The sequence below is a fragment of the Asterias amurensis genome, chromosome 5 (assembly GCF_032118995.1).
Source record: "Asterias amurensis chromosome 5, ASM3211899v1".
NCBI classification, from domain to species: Eukaryota; Metazoa; Echinodermata; class Asteroidea; order Forcipulatida; family Asteriidae; genus Asterias; species Asterias amurensis.
In genome coordinates, this window is record NC_092652.1 from 9,782,035 (window position 1) to 9,800,715 (window position 18,681).

The 18,681-nt window shown below is 40.0% G+C and overlaps 1 pseudogene; it reads right to left on the minus strand.

The window, feature by feature from the left end:
* Positions 1 to 3,719: 3,719 nt before the first annotated feature.
* LOC139937121 (kielin/chordin-like protein) lies at positions 3,720 to 15,326 on the minus strand (annotated as a pseudogene).
* Positions 15,327 to 18,681: the final 3,355 nt, after the last annotated feature.

Here is an 18,681-nt window from a genome sequence, read left to right on the forward strand (position 1 = left end):
TTGATATTGTTTTAATGTTTTCTCAAAAAGTAAAGCATTTCATGGAAAAATATTTCAAGAGAAGTCTTTCACCATTACCTTCTGTAAACACTGTAAATTATTTGTAAATCTGTGAACTTTTTTTTTCTTCCTGTACCGAAAGTGTATAATGGCTTTAAACTGTTCCAGGGTGAGCAGTTTTTGATGTGGTTTGGAAGATTGTTCCATTGGAAGGCACGTTGACCGTATGATTTGATGAGAACTGGATACAGAGTGAGGAAGATCTTTGTTGCTGGAGCAAAGAGTCCTTGATGGATGATATTTGCTGATTAATTCCTGGAGGTAAACCGGGACCATTTCATGTGTGCATTTGTAGATCAAAACCATTATTTGAAAAGTTATCTGGGATTTTTGAGAAGGCTGTAGTGTTACAAGTTGTCTATGCGGCTCACATCACGAATACATGGATCAACCTCTCTGTTGTTGGTTGATCCAAATTTTGTATTCTGTTCAGTTTTGTGTAAGCTGAGGGAAGAGGCACACGACGTTAGTTATTGATGCTTTGTCGTAGCATGGAGGTCCTCCATGATCGTAGTTAGATGTTGATCAAGGGTATTACCCAAATTAATGAATGACTCACCCATGTTTCTTCCACTCTCAGCTAACCACGCTGGCAATGGCACTGCGACTTCCGATCCCCAATTCCATTCTGCACGCCATCATGACCTGTCGACGAGGACGCAACCGCCAAACAGTGGTCAACCACTGCAGGACGAGTTCAGTTGTATCGTTTTGAGTGAAGGGACGACTTCGATCGACCCACCTGCCCTCTTGCACGTCCGTTTAGCCCCGTCCCCCGACTACTTAATACATGCTCCTACGAAGACACAAACTTGTCTATGCTCCATGCTTCTCCCGGCCTGCCATCCAGTCGGATGAATTAGTTCTGTATACGAGTAGGCCAATCCCCCGTACCCCCCCCCCCCCCTCCAAATCAGCAAGTCCTGAAACAATGTCGTAAATTCGTGAACAACAACATTATTGTTAACCACAAACCATCGGTATTTCTTATGCTTAGAAAATACTTTGGTTCAGTCACCTGTAACATGCCAGAGAACATACCAGAGCTTGCAAACCGAAGGAATGTGAATCGTATTGTTGTTCAACACTTATGTGATGTGTTTATTTCCAAATGGTACAATACAATAGATTGCACAATGACTGTAGAACTAAATCTGGCCAAAAGAATAATCTCAGGACATACCGTATTTTCAGAACCCAGTTTGAGTTTGAGTTATGTTTACAATGTGTTAACAAGCCCTCTAATCGCCATTCTCTGGCCTGTTTCAGATGCTCTCTTAACACACGCTACTTATTGAAATAGGAAGGTATATTGGTTAGAGTCAAGCCAAAAAAAATTCCCGCATTGTCACCTTGATGTTGAAACAGAAATCCATTTTCTTCTTGATTGCCCCATACACAACGACCTTGGGAATATTTTGTTGGTTTATATTATTGATCATTACAAAGGCTTTGAAACTCTTGGCAGGGAAGACAGGTTTAAGTTTTTGATGGATACTCCCGATGAAGCTTTTATTTTTTGCGTTGCCAAGGACGTATTTTTATTTACTGCTTTATAAAAGAAAAGAAAACTGTGTGATTATTTGTTTTTGTTCTAAGTTAAATTCCTTTCCGTATGACTTATTCATTCAATGTATTTTGTTTTTAAAATATTGTTACCCTCCCCAGGGTTATGGGGTGTGTTCCAATTTGGAAAAAAACATCATACAATACAATACAATTAATAAAAGGGCGGGAATTTCAACTTTGATATAGATCGGATGGTTGTTGCAGTTGCATTCTAACCTGAAGTTGCATTTTAACCATACATGCAAGTTTAAGATACAATTTTAAAAACTGAGAAACAAAAAGTCACACAAAATTCTGACATAGGGAAGCTTTATTTATTAAAAAAATACAAACACAGACACAGAAGCGAAGAACAAGCAGAACTAAGAGCATAGAAACCACCAAGGTAAGAGAGGACACTTCAACCTGTTTTGGGTAACTATCGTTAAAACTTGTTTTCAAAAAGACTGGCCCGATTTTAGAAAGCCTGCAGTAAGCACACAAAAAATGCTTACGCATTTATGCATAGAAAAATGTTTACCTGCTAAAAAATATCATAAAGTTTATAGTTGGTGCGAGTGGTTTCACACTTGCTTGGAAGCAGAGTCAAGTTCTTGACGGTGCTTACCACTCAATTTTACCCCAACCTGCGCCCAATTTAATAGAGCTGCTAAGCACAAACATTTGCTTAGCATGAAATTTCTGCCTCGATAAAAACCGGATTACCAACAACATTTCCACATGATTTTCAGGATGAGCAAACATCAGCTGAATACCTGTAACAAGCAATATCTAACAAATGGAAATTTGGATGGTAATCCTGTTTTTATCAAGGAAATTGGGCCCATGTCATGAGAAGTGATCAATTCTACAGGCAGTAACATCATGATGAACGGCACATTGAAATATACCGGCCTGGCACTGATGCATCGACCTGTAATTGTGCTCAACAGCTCTTTGCTGTTGGGGGACAAACAGAAATAGGTTACCAAGTACAATTTGATATTAATTACATGGAACCATGCTATTCTACAAAGCAAGTCCATTTAAAGAAAACAATCTTAGAAGGGAAGGAACACTTTATTGGTAATTGTCAAAGACCAGTGTTCTCACTTGGTGTATCTCAACATGTGCACAAAATAACAAACCTGTGAAAATTTGAGCTCAATTGGTCATCGGAGTTGGGAGAAAATTATGAAAGGAAAAAACACCCTTATTGGACGAATTTGTGTGTTTTTAGATGGAAATAGCTAGAAGTCTTTTATTGTTTTAGTGAGAAATTACCTCTATTTCAAAATCTATGCTACTTCAAAGGGATCCGTTTCTCACAATGTTTTATGCTATCAACAGCTCTCCAATGCTCGTTACCAAGTCAGTTTTGAAGTTAATATTTGTTTTGAGTAATTACCAAACGTGTACCTTCCCCTTAATGCTTTCAAGCTTTATGAAATTGCGCCAAAATGTATTTTTTATGCTATAGATAAATTCAACTTTCATTGATGTTCACCACATCTCGAACAAAATATTTAAATTCTAAAGAAGAAGGGTAAATAATGTCTGTATATATTGTATTTCACTCATAAACAAGCAATGTTTGTCACAGTAAACAAAATGTTTTGTAAATCAGAACATTTTCAATTTTTTGTCCAACTCACAAAGTAAGTGTGTGATGCCTTTGTATTTTTGTCTTAACACTCCACTAAGGCAGAGATAAGGTGTTTAATGGTCCTGAAGAGTGCTCCTCCAGAGCCTCTGTTGACTAATCACTGTCCTCTTTCACAGACCAAGAGCAACGCACTTCAAACTGGGGACATCCTTTTTACACCATTTGCTAGCTTCATTTATTCCCAGATATGTGTTTATTAACAAAACGCAGTGAAGAAATATTTATTCTATTTTATTCCGTGCATATTTATAGTTATTTGAAATAACGCACGCTCTTTGAAAGATTGCAGACATATCTGAAGGGGTGGTTCATTAAATCAGAACACAATGTATACAAACAAACATTTACAGACAAATTTAGCTGCCATGTAGCAAAAACATGGCTACCTCCTGAAACATGGCACTTTGGTGGCGCTATATCAATTTTGGGCAGGGGCTACATACCAACTCCACCAAGACTAAATTGTCTCATACCTTTGCATTCTTCTGCTTTACAACTGATCAACGAATCTTCACCAGTGGAAGTGCCAAATGTGTATGATGGGTTTGGACCACTTTCAAATTCCAGGCAGAGATAGCTTAGCTCTCCGCAGCCAACATCCTCAATAGACTGTGCAAGTCTCGCACGTAGCGAAAACGAGAACTTAATTCGAAAAAAGTATATTTTTGTACAAAACCAAATTTAATTGAAATTGTTATTTGTTAAAAAATTCTTAAAGATTATTATTTTTAACGTACTTTTTGTATAATTATTATTTTAATTCGTGTACATAATAATTGTTTTGTTTAAATTAACGTAAATATTATACATTTATCGGGACGAGGATCGCTGTTCGACATCGACCTGGATGGTTTTTCTAACAAACCCCGTTTGTGAATCACGTCCAATTGGTGCGATCATCACATAGGTTCAGCGATAATGGGAACGTCAATTGGGTAATATTCTTAATTGTTTAGAGTAAACCGGAAACTGGAGGTCAAGTTTTTTTCTTTAGTTTTCTTCGTTAATTTGTTGAATTGATTTTACCTTTCTGTTTTTAATCACTTATTTTTACATTCCCAAGAACATATTCACTTTTTAGAGTCATAACTTATGTTAAACTAAAATTATTGACAGAACAAAATCTCCCCAACGTAAAACTCCATTAGGTTGGGACCACAATGGTCCCGGAAGTTCAATTTCTCGCGAGACTTGCACAGTCTATGGGGAATGACGTTGAGATACCTATGAAGTGCATACGACTGCCGGGAGATATCAATGGCTTGGACTGGTCATCAGCACTCAGGATCTGTGATTTTAGATTTACGCTTGCCAGAGCCATCCATGTTCTTGCTGCCGAAAATGTTCATTTTCCATAGGCCTGAACCTTCCAGCTCACTGCTGTCTGCGGCGGTGTCAACAGTGGCATAGATTGTCAGAATTGTATGGCCATACCTCGTCTTTTCAACTCCGCGCTCCCAATCCAAGTCAGTCACTGTCACACCTAGAAATATAGATTGATTAACCTTATTTTATCATTGAAAAAAAAAAAACATTTCACCTCAAAAGAATAATTATATAGTTATGTAAAAAGTATATTTCTTTTTGGCTGCAAAAGTTGATTCTGAGACAATTATTTCTTAGATTGTGCAGTCCTGCAAGGATATAGTCGCTCAAGATTTTCGGCCATGTCTCCCTCCAAAACGCGACCATCTTGGTTTTATCAAACGGTTCCAAAAACCAATGGGTATAGGCTAGCCCTATATAGGACTCTTCCTCTGTACTACGAAAGGCCACCAGGGCGATATCCCATCCAGGGGATGCGCAGGGCAAGTCTGAAATTACCCCGCTACTTACTAAAAGTATCAACAAAATAGAAAGAAGTAAGTCAGCTTAATAAAGTTATGTTTTTTTCTTTCTCCAAGTCGTCTGGAAATCCAGGACAAATTTTTTAAGTGAGGCCAACTTCATTCCTACCCATAATTGTCACACAACATTCCATAGAGACTGTGGACCAAGTGCACAGTCCATGGAATTCCACATAATACCAGCTTTACTCATAAGGAAAACCCATGGTAATTTTAGCAGTTTGGGCACACAGTGATAGGTGTGAAGAAAATATGTACGCAATAAATTTTTTTAAATGATTTTTGCAAAAACTGAACTTGGACTAATGCGAGAGACTTAGAAAACTGGTCACAAAATGGTACACATAACACGGTAATTTAGTAGGTAACCATTTAACTGGTAAGTAAAAGTGGTTTGAGTTTCTTTTAATTGGGCGGCGATAAACAAAAACAAACAAACAAACAACATTGATTCGGGGGCTTCAAATGATAACTTTCTCCTCCACAAAGATTGCTACCAGTATGAACTTAATAATCAATGAACTTTCAGATTGAAACTAATCAATAAATTCTTAATTTAACATTACCAACCATTTGTTTTGTCTCTAAGGTGATTTAGAGGGAAGGTATACATTTGGAAATCACTCTTGAAATTAATTATGATAACAACATTTTTGATTAGAAGACTACAGTAACTTTCGACGTTTCACCTTGAAGACATATGTAAAAATGTTTTTAAACAAATTTGCCCAACATTCGAGTCTGAGACATTAGTTTCTCAGTTCGTGTATTCATGTTATGGACTATTCCTCCCGCGTGGGCACATTCGCTTCATATTTTCAGAGTTATATCTCAAAAACACCTTTTGAAATGAAGGGTTCACATATTGATTTTAATGTACAGATTATATAGGATTAAAACAATCAATAAGGTTCCAAAAACCAAAGATTTACTATTCGGTTAAAGGTGGCCTCAGGTCGACCTACGATTTTCTTGCGCGCGCAAGAAAATGTGCTCCAGTCACAACATCGTGCGCCTGCTATTGGTTCCCGACAGTCGGGATCACGTACCACAAGCTGAAATTGTTCTACATTTGCAACTGTTAATATTTTCGAGCGACAACTGTTTAATCATTGCAGTTACACTCAGGTCTTAGCTCAGGCGCAGTGTGATCCTGAAGTCAGTCGCCTACTGATTTTTGTTGACACAAGGTCGACCTGAGGCCGGTTTAAGGTACAACTATTCAACCTACCTTTACAGAAGGTATTTTTGACACAGCCAGTCAAAACTTTCCCCGTTGGTATGGCACTAAAAATGAACGGCAAGTAGTCCTTTTCCACTTCTGGGTTGGGTCCTTTGTTGAATTTAGCACAGATGAAATTGGCTTCTTCACATGTATGACCAGTCAAGTCAAAGCGATACCTGATGTCCTCTATGGAGAACAGGCCTACAGGGTTCCTCTTCAGACCTTGTGACTGCTGTCCTTCGGTGAGGGCCTCCTCCATGACAGTGCCAGAGAGCTCGCCTGTACCGTCTTCATTTTCAGCCATCCACAGTCTCGTTGTCCAAAGTCCTTGTCCAGCAACACTCGTTGCCTCAGAGTTGTAAGAATACATCATTATCAGATCCAGGGTAATCTCACTCTCTCTACCCTGATCGATCTCAGTGCCGGGAGGTACAACTGGAACCACATCTTCAACGCTCACATCTGGAGCAAAAGTTAGTGGATTATTGTTGGTAATGTAAAGACTGTTAACTGCTTTCTGAGCCAAGGGGGAGGGAAGGATCTTCAGGAGCGTATGGGGGATTCAAACTCAACATTTGTTTTGTTTTTGTTTGTTTTTCTCCCCAGGGCCAGCCTTGTACGGCCAATTGCGATCCATTGAGTACCTTACTATTATTTTCTCACAAAGCAAATTCCAGTGTTTACAGAATGGTAACGTATGGTAGTTAATGACAAAAAACCCTTTTGGCCAGAAGCAAACTTTATCTTTCGACAGTATTACGAAAACAAAAGTTATGTCAAGAGTTATCAGTTTTTATAATTGGAATCTTGTGTATTCTTTTTTGTATTATTCTTTTTGCATTGCGATGTTATTTTTTTAATAGGTTCTTGTGTATGTGCCTGTGTCTGTACAAAAAGGGTCCATGATTGCTATCACAAAGAAAAAACATACAAATCGTCACAAAAAGTTACTTTAAAAAATTGTTTTATTGTTCATAAACATACTCTTATGGTTGACAAACAAACAATTATATTCCCAGGTGACTTTAAAGGGACACATTGCCTTGGATCGGTTGAGTTGGTCCATGCAAAGCATTTGCAACCGTTTGTTATAAAATGTATATGGTAAGAAAGATGTTTTAAAAGTAGAATGTAACGATCCCCACAGATGTGCCTCACAATTGCATGGTTGTCCTTATATATGTTGTGAACTAACATGGCACGCCATTTTGTGGAGTCAAGTTATTGACTCCATAAAATGGCTGACCGTGTTAGTTAAAGTAAAAGGAAAACCACGCACTTCCAAGGCATGTTTGTGTGGATCATTTTATTCTACTTGAAAATCATTCTGACCATATCAATTTCATATAAAACGGTTTCAACTGCTTTTCATGGACCAACTCGCCCGACCCAAGGCAACGTGTTCTTAATTCTTCTTCTTTTCAATACTTACTGTAGGGGCAAGCTTTGCAGCACACTCCCTCAAACTTGATGCGGTTCCTGCAGGTTACCGGGAGACAAGTTTCAAAATGGCAACTGAGCGTGGAGTTGTCACATTTGCAAAAAGAACAGTCCGACATTTGGTATCTTGCTCCATGCTGAACGATATCCCATCCAGGGGATGCGCAGGGCAAGTCTGAAATTACCCCGCTACTTACTAAAAGTATCAACAAAATAGAAAGAAGTAAGTCAGCTTAATAAAGTTACGTTTTTTTCTTTCTCCAAGTCGTCTGGAAATCCAGGACAAATTTTTTAAATTTTTTTAAGTGAGGCCAACTTCATTCCTACCCATAATTGTCACACAACATTCCATAGAGACTGTGGACCAAGTGCACAGTCCATGGAATTCCACATAATACCAGCTTTACTCATAAGGAAAACCCATGGTAATTTTAGCAGTTTGGGCACACAGTGATAGGTGTGAAGAAAATATGTACGCAATAAATGATTCCTGGTTTACATGTGTATATAGGAGCAAGTTTCACAATATTTGAAGTATTTAATCATATTAGTTTCACTTTGTATTTTGAAATTAATGTTACCGGTAAACCATGACACTAATTGCAAATATATGATAAAGATCATGATTGATTTTCTACAACAATCTGAAGGAAAGATAAACAACAATGGAAAATAGGGGGGAGGGGGAATACTGGTCTGGCCATAATAGCTTCCTACGGCCCTGCTGTGAATGAAAAAGGGGAGGCAGGATACCGATTTGTTTATGTAGGATCCCAATTCCTTTATAACAAAACCGAATGACACTTACATGATGATGAGCTGCTCTCCTCCTGGCCCTGGACAGTCACACAGCATCCTAATAGCAAAATCACAGACAAGACCCACAGGCCTTTGTACTACTTCCTCTGTACTACGAAAGGCCACCAGGGCTAGGTATAGGCCTACTTTTCCTTTGTAACGGTACAACCAATAACTTACGTTTGCAGAAGGTATTTTCGACACAGCCAGTCAAAACGTCCTTCGTTGGTTTGGCAGTAAAGTGGAACGTCAAGTAGTCCTTTTCCACTTCTGGGGTGGGTCCTTTGTTGAATTTAGCACAAATGAAATTGGCTTCTTCACATGTATGACCAGTCAAGTCAAAGCGATACCTGATATCCTCTATGGAGAACACTCCTCTAGGGTTCTTCTCCAGACCTTGTGACTGCTGTTCTTCGGTGAGGGCCTCCTCCATGACAGTGCCAGAGAGCTCGCCTGTACCGTCTTCATTTTCAGCCATCCACAGTCTCGTTGTCCAAAGTCCTTGTCCAGCAACACTCGTTGCCTCAGAGTTGTAAGAATACATCATTATCAGATCCAGGGTAATCTCACTCTCTCTACCCTGATCGATCTCAGTGCCGGGAGGTACAACTGGAACTACATCTTCAGCGGTCACATCTGAAAAAAAAGTGAGTGTATTTTATTATTTTTATTATTATAGTAAGCACTGTACACTGCATTTTGAGCCCGGGGATCTTCAGGAGCCTACCATGGGATTTAAATCCACTGTTTGTTTGGTTTTTGTTTTTATTTACTTTTTTTTTTCCCTTGTGGGTAAGCAAAGTTTCTGCGATTTACAGTGAGTGCTGCTCATATGTTCTCACTATTATATCAAAATTGACAGTAATTTGGAGGAACAGTGGCAATTAATGGCAGGGCAGACTACATCGTGTAAAAGGAATAAATGTGACTGAAATAGAAAAACATGTTATAGAACTTTTGGGAAAAAATTGTTACTTAAAGGCAGTGGACACTATTGGTAATTACTCAAAGTAATTATTGTCATAAAACCTCACTTGGTAACGAGTAACGGGGAGAGGTTGAGTTGATAATACAAAACATTGTGAGAAACGGCTCCCTCTGAAGTGCCACAGTTTTTGAGAATGAAGTAATTTTCCATGAATTTGATTTCGAGACCCCAGATTTAGAACTTGAGGTCTCGAAATCAACCATCTAAACGCACATAACTTCGTGTGACAAGGGTGTTTTTTCTTTCATTATTATCTCGCAAGTTTGATGAACGGTTGAGCTCAAATTTTCACAGGTTAGTTATTTTATGCATATGTTGAGATACACCAACTGTGAAGGCTGGTCTTTAACAATAACTAATAGTGTCCGCTGCCTTTAAGTAGGATGAGACAGCTTGAGTGTTGCTAATGCGTCTTTTTAAAATAGTTTGGATAGAGAAAGTAAAGTCTCTACATCCTTATTAAAAATAATGCGGGAACAAATTTACCAAAAGTAATTTTAGAAAGTTTCCTTCACATAACAAAATGGGCAATCTGTGAACGTTACGTCATTTTCGAAACCACAGCTTGGGCTTGTGCATGAGATGGGCTCGAGCTTAATATTTAGGGCCTAGGCTTGGGCTTACATTTAGGCTCCCTCATTTAGAAAATGATGCTTCCATAACAAAAATTCAGCCAGGCAGTAGGAGCCCAAGCCAGAGACCAAGCAAAAGTCATTGTTTCAAAAACGACTTGAATTCAATCAATCTTTTTCGGAGAGTAAATTCAACCTGTGGACATTGTCAAATTAGGTTGTCGTGAGTCAGTAAAAAGAAATGAGAAGACAAATTTAGTGAGGGATTTGTATTTTTTATTTTTTATTTTTTTTTATGCAAGTCGCCAGACACACAAGGCCTGAAGGCCACTTCAAGGTGTAGGCTACAATTATTTTTGTCCAGAGGCCATTGGCACCTACTCCTAGGGCTGAAACAGGGTTACCCCTTTTACAGTCCATTCGGATGTAGGCTTGGGTATCATCAGTCCGAAGCCTGGCCGGTATGTTCATGTTCATATCAACAATTGGGTGTCCTTTTATAGTCAAATATTACTATCTTGACTTTGAGGGAATCAGATAGGCCTATCAGATTGAAACTAAAAGTTGCTACCCTGATGATAACCAGTCCAATATTCAATACTTACTGTAGGGGCAAGCTTTGCAGCAAACTCCCTCAAACTTGATGCGGTTCCTGCAGGTTAGCGGGGGACAAGTTTCAAATTGGCAACTGAGCGTGGAGTTGTCACATTCGCAGTAATAACATTCAGACACGTGGTATCTTGCACCGTGTGTAATGTTTTTCCCGACAGGGGATGAGCAGGGCAAATAAGAAACTACAGGGTTGCTACTTGCCGCTAAAAGTATGAACAAAATAGAAAGAGGTAAGTAGGCAGAATTTGGAATAATTAGTCTATTCAATCGTAATTAATAATCTTGTGTTGTGAACAGCTTATTAAGTAATACATAGGCCCATGTCACACCTGGCAATTTACAGGCAACCAGTTCCAGGCAATCTCCAAGAAGAGAATCCATTCACATTTGAATACTCACTTATTTTTATTGGGAATCGTGAGACATTGTTTGAAAAATTACCCAAGGGCTACCAAAATGGTCCTGTAGCATGCACTACAGTTGGTTTCCTCCAAGTTGCCAGTATACAATTGTTGCACGCTGTGACGGGGTCCATGGCGTTTGTACACCCGAGGGGGAAAATGGAACCCGAGGCGAAGCCGAGGGTGCCATTTTCCCTCGAGGGTGTACAAAACCCATGGACCCCAGTCACAACGTGCAACAATTGTCTTGTTATACCTTTGTATAATTGTTATCCTCTTCTCGAAGTTCTGTTGTCATCTTCAAACATTATTACGGCGGACTATTCATTGTTTAATAAGAAGACGAACGAGAAAGAACTTCCTCGAACCCGCGGTTGTTTCGTACACAGCGCGAAATCGACCAACGCTGGGAACGATCAAGGTGATGTACACCCGGTGTACATCACTTTTCATGTTACCCGGCGCGTCGGGAGCCATGTAACATGCGTTTTTCTTGCGCGTCACATGATTGGTTCTCGACCAATCAAACTTCACAATTTGCACAGAAATATAACAATAAAAGTTGCCTCGTGTGACAAGGCCCTACGAATCAATCGGTTTTTTTTTAATGATTTTTGCAAAAACTGAACTTGGACTAATGCGAGAGACATAGAAAACTGGTCACAAAATGGTACACATAACATGGTAATTTAGTAGGTAACCATTTAACTGGTAAGTAAAAGTGGTTTGAGTTTCTTTTAATTGGGCGGCGATAAACAAAAACAAACAAACAAACAAACAACATTGATTCGGGGGCTTCAAGATTGAAACTAATCAATGAATTCTTAATTTAACATTACCAACCATTTGTTTGTCTCTGAGGTGATTTAGAGGGAAGGTATACATTTGGAAATCACTCTTAAAATTAATTATGATAACAACATTTTTGATTAGAAGACTACAGTAACTTTCGACGTTTCACCTTGAAGACATCTGTAAAATGTTTTTTAACAAATTTGCCCAACATTCGAGTCTGAGACATTAGTTTCTCAGTATGTGTATTCCTGTTATGGACTATTCCTCCCGCGTGGGCACATTCGCTTCAGATTTTCAGAGTTATATCTCAAAAACACCTTTTGAAATGAAGGGTTCACATATTGATTTTAATGTACAGATTATATAGGATTAAAACAATCAATAAGGTTCCAAAACCAAAGATTTACTATTCCTTTAAAGGTGGCCTCAGGTCGACCTACGATTTTCTTGCGCGCGCAAGAAAATGTGCTCAGGTCACAACATCGTGCGCCTGCGATTGGTTCCCGACAGTCGGGATCACGTACCACAAGCTGAAATTGTTCTACATTTGCAACTGTTAATATTTTCGAGCGACAACTGTTTAATCATTGCAGTTACACTCAGGTCTTAGCTCAGGCGCAGTGTGATCCTGAAGTCAGTCGCCTACTGGTTTTTGTTGACACAAGGTCGACCTGAGGCCGGTTTAAGGTACAACTATTCAACCTACCTTTACAGAAGGTATTTTTGACACAGCCAGTCAAAACTTTCCCCGTTGGTATGGCACTAAAAATGAACGGCAAGTAGTCCTTTTCCACTTCTGGGTTGGGTCCTTTGTTGAATTTAGCACAGATGAAATTGGCTTCTTCACATGTATGACCAGTCAAGTCAAAGCGATACCTGATATCCTCTATGGAGAACAGGCCTACAGCTGAAATCTTCAGACCTTGTGACTGCTGTCCTTCGGTGAGGGCCTCCTCCATGACAGTGCCAGAGAGCTCGCCTGTACCGTCTTCATTTTCAGCCATCCACAGTCTCGTTGTCCAAAGTCCTTGTCCAGCAACACTCGTTGCCTCAGAGTTGTAAGAATACATCATTATCAGATCCAGGGTAATCTCACTCTCTCTACCCTGATCGATCTCAGTGCCGGGAGGTACAACTGGAACCACATCTTCAACGCTCACATCTGGAGCAAAAGTTAGTGGATTATTGTTGGTAATGTAAAGACTGTTAACTGCTTTCTGAGCCAAGGGGGAGGGAAGGATCTTCAGGAGCGTATGGGGGATTCAAACTCAACATTTGTTTTGTTTTTGTTTGTTTTTCTCCCCAGGGCCAGCCTTGTACGGCCAATTGCGATCCATTGAGTACCTTACTATTATTTTCTCACAAAGCAAATTCCAGTGTTTACAGAATGGTAACGTATGGTAGTTAATGACAACAAACCCTTTTGGCCAGAAGCAAACTTTAAACTTTAAACTATAATTGGAATCTTGTGTATTCTTTTTTGCATTATTCTTTTTGCATTGCGATGTTATTTTTTTTAATAGGTTCTTGTGTATGTGCCAGTGTCTGTACTGTGCCTGTACAAAAAGGGTCCATGATTGCTATCACAAAGAAAAACCATACAAATCGTCACAAAAAGTTACTTTAAAAAGTTGTTTTATTGTTCATAAACATACTCTTATGGTTGACAAACAAAAAATTATATTCCCAGGTGACTTTAAAGGGACACATTGCCTTGGATCGGTTGAGTTGGTCCATGCAAAGCATTTGCAACCGTTTGTTATAAAATGTATATGGTAAGAAAGATGTTTTAAAAGTAGAATGTAACGATCCCCACAGATGTGCCTCAAAATTGCATGGTTGTCCTTATATATGTTGTGAACTAACATGGCACGCCATTTTGTGGAGTCAAGTTATTGACTCCATAAAATGGCTGACCGTGTTAGTTCGCAAAGTAAAAGGAAAACCACGCACTTCCAAGGCATGTTTGTGTGGATCACTTATTCTACTTGAAAATCATTCTGACCATATCAATTTCATATAAAACGGTTTCAACTGCTTTTCATGGACCAACTCGCCCGACCGAAGGCAACGTGTTCTTAATTATTCTTTTTTCCAATACTTACAATAGGGGCAAGCTCTGCAGCAAACTCCCTCAAACTTGACGCGGTGACTGCAGGTTAGCGGGGGACAAGTTTCAAATTGGCAACTGAGCGTGGTGTTGTCACATTCGCAAAAAGAACATTCCGACACTTGGTGTCTTTCTCCATGCAGAGAGAGTTGCCCTGCGTACATGCAGGGCAAACTGCCAGGACTTGCTAAAGGTATCAACAAAATAGAAAGAGGCAATTGAGCAGAATTTGAAATAATTAATCTGCATGCAACTAATATTATTGTAATGCAAACAGCTTAATAAAGTTATGGGTTTTTTTTTCTCCAAGTCGTCTGGAAATCCAGGACAAATTTTTTAAGTGAGGCCAACTTCATTCCTACCCATAATTGTCACACAACATTCCATAGAGACTGTGGACCAAGTGCACAGTCCATGGAATTCCACATAATACCAGCTTTACTCATAAGGAAAACCCATGGTAATTTTAGCAGTTTGGGCACACAGTGATAGGTGTGAAGAAAATATGTACGCAATAAATGATTCCTGGTTTACATGTGTATATAGGAGCAAGTTTCACAATATTTGAAGTATTTAATCATATGAGTTTCACTTTGTATTTTGAAATTAATGTTACCGGTAAACCATGAAACTAATTGCAAATATATAATAAAGATCATGATTGATTTTCTACAACATTCTGAAGGAAAGATAAACAACAATGGAAAACAAGGGGGAGGGGGAATATTGGTCTGGCCATAATAGCTTCCTACATCGGCCCTGCTGTGAATGAAAAAGGGGAGGCAGGATACAGATTTGTTTATGTAGGATCCCAATTCCTTTATAACAAAACCGAATGACACTTACATGATGATGGGCTGCTCTCCTGGCCCTGGACAGTCACACAGCATCCTAATAGCAAAATCACAGACAAGACCCACAGGCCTTTCCAACCTACATAGCTATACATAGTTTCAATTGGTTACAACCTCTCAAGACAAGTATGTGCAACAACCAACAGTCAGCCAAAAGAGTTCCAGCAGCTATGGGCTCCACTTCATGTGACTTGGTTTTATGGGCTTATTATGGGATGGATTGAATGAGTGGGGCAAATCTATCATTGGTTGGGAATCTTGACAGCAGTCCAACTTCTACCCATGTTCTCTGTTTGCGGCGAGGGGGACCGGCTTACTATGGGACGGATTAAATGAGAGTGGCAATCAGCCAATTGGGTAGGATTCCTTTGAGAAGTATTCCAAGAAAATGATGTGTCACAGTTTCCTATGTAGTTGGACAAGTTAATAGGAAAGTGTCCTGAAACTTAGAGCAAAACAACCGCAAACAAACAAGCGACTGTCGATCAGTTTCGATATCATCATTGACTGGGAATCTTGGCACAAGCTCAACTTCTTTCTTTTTTAAACAGCGCTGTTTTTGTTTTTGTTGAACAAGAAATAAAACTGATTGTGCATACGTTGCAATAGTCGGATTGCGCTACCAATGTTTACATGTGATCACGTGCCCTATAAAGGGTATATATAGAGTGCATTCGTTTAGCTTCCCTGGGTCGACCCCGATGTGGCGTTTTTTTTTTTTTCAAGGACGAACGTGGGCACACAATTACCCCACATTCGTCCTCGAACCTGAAAAAAAAACCCAGACACATCATCACGTGAGCCTTCCCGTGGTGTAGTCGGTGCACCTCGGGCCAGCCCCAAGAGCCCCGTCTGTGGATAGGGTCAATTGGGGCTGACCCGAGGTGCACTGACGTCACGACGAGAAGGCTCACGTGATGATGCGTCTGTTTTTTCCAGATGGAGCGTGGGTAAACATCTGCACACGTTTGTACTAGAAAACAAAATAGGCGACTTTTCCAGGACGAACGTGGGGCAATTGTGTGCCCACGTTCGTCCTGGAAAAAATAAAATACGCCACAACGGGGTCGACCCAGGGAAGCTAATTGAATGTACCCATAGAAAAACACAGCTACACAGTAAAGACATGGGGAGACTCGTACCGATGGATCACAATTGGTTGTATTTGCAATAAATAACACTTTGAACTAAAAACGGAACGCCTTTTTATAAAGTTGCTTATTGTGACATTGCTTGAAATCACATTTGCTGTTTGACGTTTCCAGTATTACACTACAAAAGGAGGTTTATTTTGAGAGTAGGGTTAGACTACGTATGTACCGAGGTTTGAGCGAGCTCCTCACGCGCCGTGGATTTTGCGTTGTGCACGGCGTGAAGTTGGGCTGTAATAAGGGATATCGCAAAGTTTTCCGACTCATAGCTGACAGCTACCCCTGCCAATAAAATATTTTGAAGGTGAAAATAAAGGGATTGTAGCTTCAAAATGAGATTTTTTTTTATATTGGCGGTAAAATCATTAGAATGAGGGCAATGTAAAACCACACTTACCGTGCACAAACACAACATGACATCGTGTGAACATTCTCCTGGAATCGAATTCGTATTCAGGTTCGAATACCGTCTGTCTCTAATATAGATTCAAGGCTTTTTGCTGCCCCTGATGGGACAGTGTGATTGGGATCTGCCTTGCTTTCTCCCCTAAAGGGACAGGGCCCGCGCAGTGGCTAGGGTTCGAGGCAGGGGGGATGTGCTTTGGGTCGGATGCAAATCCTGAAGGGTTCTATATGGCAATGGGGAGGGGCCAGTGTGTGCCATTAACTGAACCGGCGCCTGAATGCCTGACACTTCCAGAGCGTAACCTTTTATATTTTCCCACCAGATTAAATAGTTTGTATGATTAAATTTCTTGATTTATTTTCCCCCAAATATCTCTTATATCTTTGCGGTAAGCGCTGACAAATCATAGGATTCGAACTGCCTCTATTAGCTACCGGGCAACCTCGGTAGTCTAGTTGGCAGGACACTGCTCTATAATAGCAACGGTCCGGGGTTCGAATCCCACCCGAGTAACATGCCTGTTATATTTGTTTTTACATGACTCGGGAAAGTACTGAGTAAACAGTTTATATATTTGTTTATTTATTTATTTATTTATTTATTATTGTTGTAATTATTTATCACGCATACTGGTATGACTGGTACCTGATCTCAACTGGGTGTTCCAACATTTGTTGTTTCACTTTAAGAATTTGTTTTAATGAAGACGGGAATAAAACTGAGATTGGGAAAATCAAATTCTATCCATCTCTCTCGCAAGACGCGCTACAGTTCTAGATGTGGTTTTCACTTTGATACACACACTTCCCTCCCCAATTAGTTCTGAATTTGCAGTGCGCCGTGTTTGTTTAAATCCAATACCCACAATAGGTCATGTGACACTCGGAGCGCAATCGGTCTATTGTTTTAGTCACTTTGTAACTTCACGAGTTCTTCTGCTTTGATTCAAGCTTAACAATAATGTATAAAAAATAAAAAAGGTTCTTATAAAGTGCATAGTAGGCCTACAATACATTCTCTTGGGTGAGTAAACAAGCAAGTTTTAAGTTTGAACTTAAATTGTTCCAGGGTGGGCAGTTTTTGATGTTGTTTGGAAGATTGTTCCATTGGAAAGCACGTTGACCGTATGATTTGATGAGAACTGGATACAGAGTGAGGAAGATCTTTGTTGCTGGAGCAAAGAGTCAATTGATGGATGATATTTGCTTATTAATTCTTGGAGGTAAACCGGGACCATTTCATGTGTGCATTTGTAGATCAAAACCATTATTTGAAAAGTTATCTGGGATTTTACTTGTAGCCAGCAGTGTAATAAGGCTTTTTTGAGGGTATGGCGGCCGTGATAGGATTGGGAATGTTTGGTTTGGGTGGTTTGGGCGTATACAGACAAATTTACCCAAACCTTAGACCCAGTAACTGGGGATTTGTACCTTTTTTATCGAAATTTTGTCATTATCGGTCGTACGACCGATGTACGATCGACAAGGACGAAACATCGAGAAAAAAAGGAGTACAACGCCCCAGTTACTAGGTTTACCCAAACCGTAGCATTGGGTCCGTCATATCTCAAAAAATTGCTTTTTGAGAAGGCTGTAGTGTTACAGGTTGTCTATGCGGCTCACATCACGAATACATGGATCAACCTCTCTGTTGTTGGTTGATCCAAATTTTGTATTCTGTCCAGTTTTGTGTAAGCTGAGGGAAGAGGCACACGACGTTAGTTATTGATGCTTTGTCGTAACATGGAGGTCCTCCATGATCGTAGTTAGATGTTGATCAAAGGTATTACCCAAACTAATGAATGACTCACCCATGTTTCTTCCACTCTCAGCTAACCACGCTGGCAATGGCACTGCGACCTCCGATCCCCAATTCCATTCTGCACGCCATCATGACCTGTCGACGAGGACGCAACCGCCAAACAGTGGTCAACCACTGCAGGACGAGTTCAGTTGTATCGTTTTGAGTGAAGGGACGACTTCGATCGACCCACCTGCCCTCTTGCACATCCGTTTAGCCCCGTCCCCCGACTACTTAATACATGCTCCTACGAAGACACAAACTTGTCTATGCTCCATGCTTCTCCCGGCCTGCCATCCAGTCGGATGAATTAGTTCTGTATATGAGTAGGCCAATCCCCCCTACCCCCCCCCCCCCCCAAATCAGCAAGTCCTGAAACAATGTCGTAAATTCGTGAACAACAACATT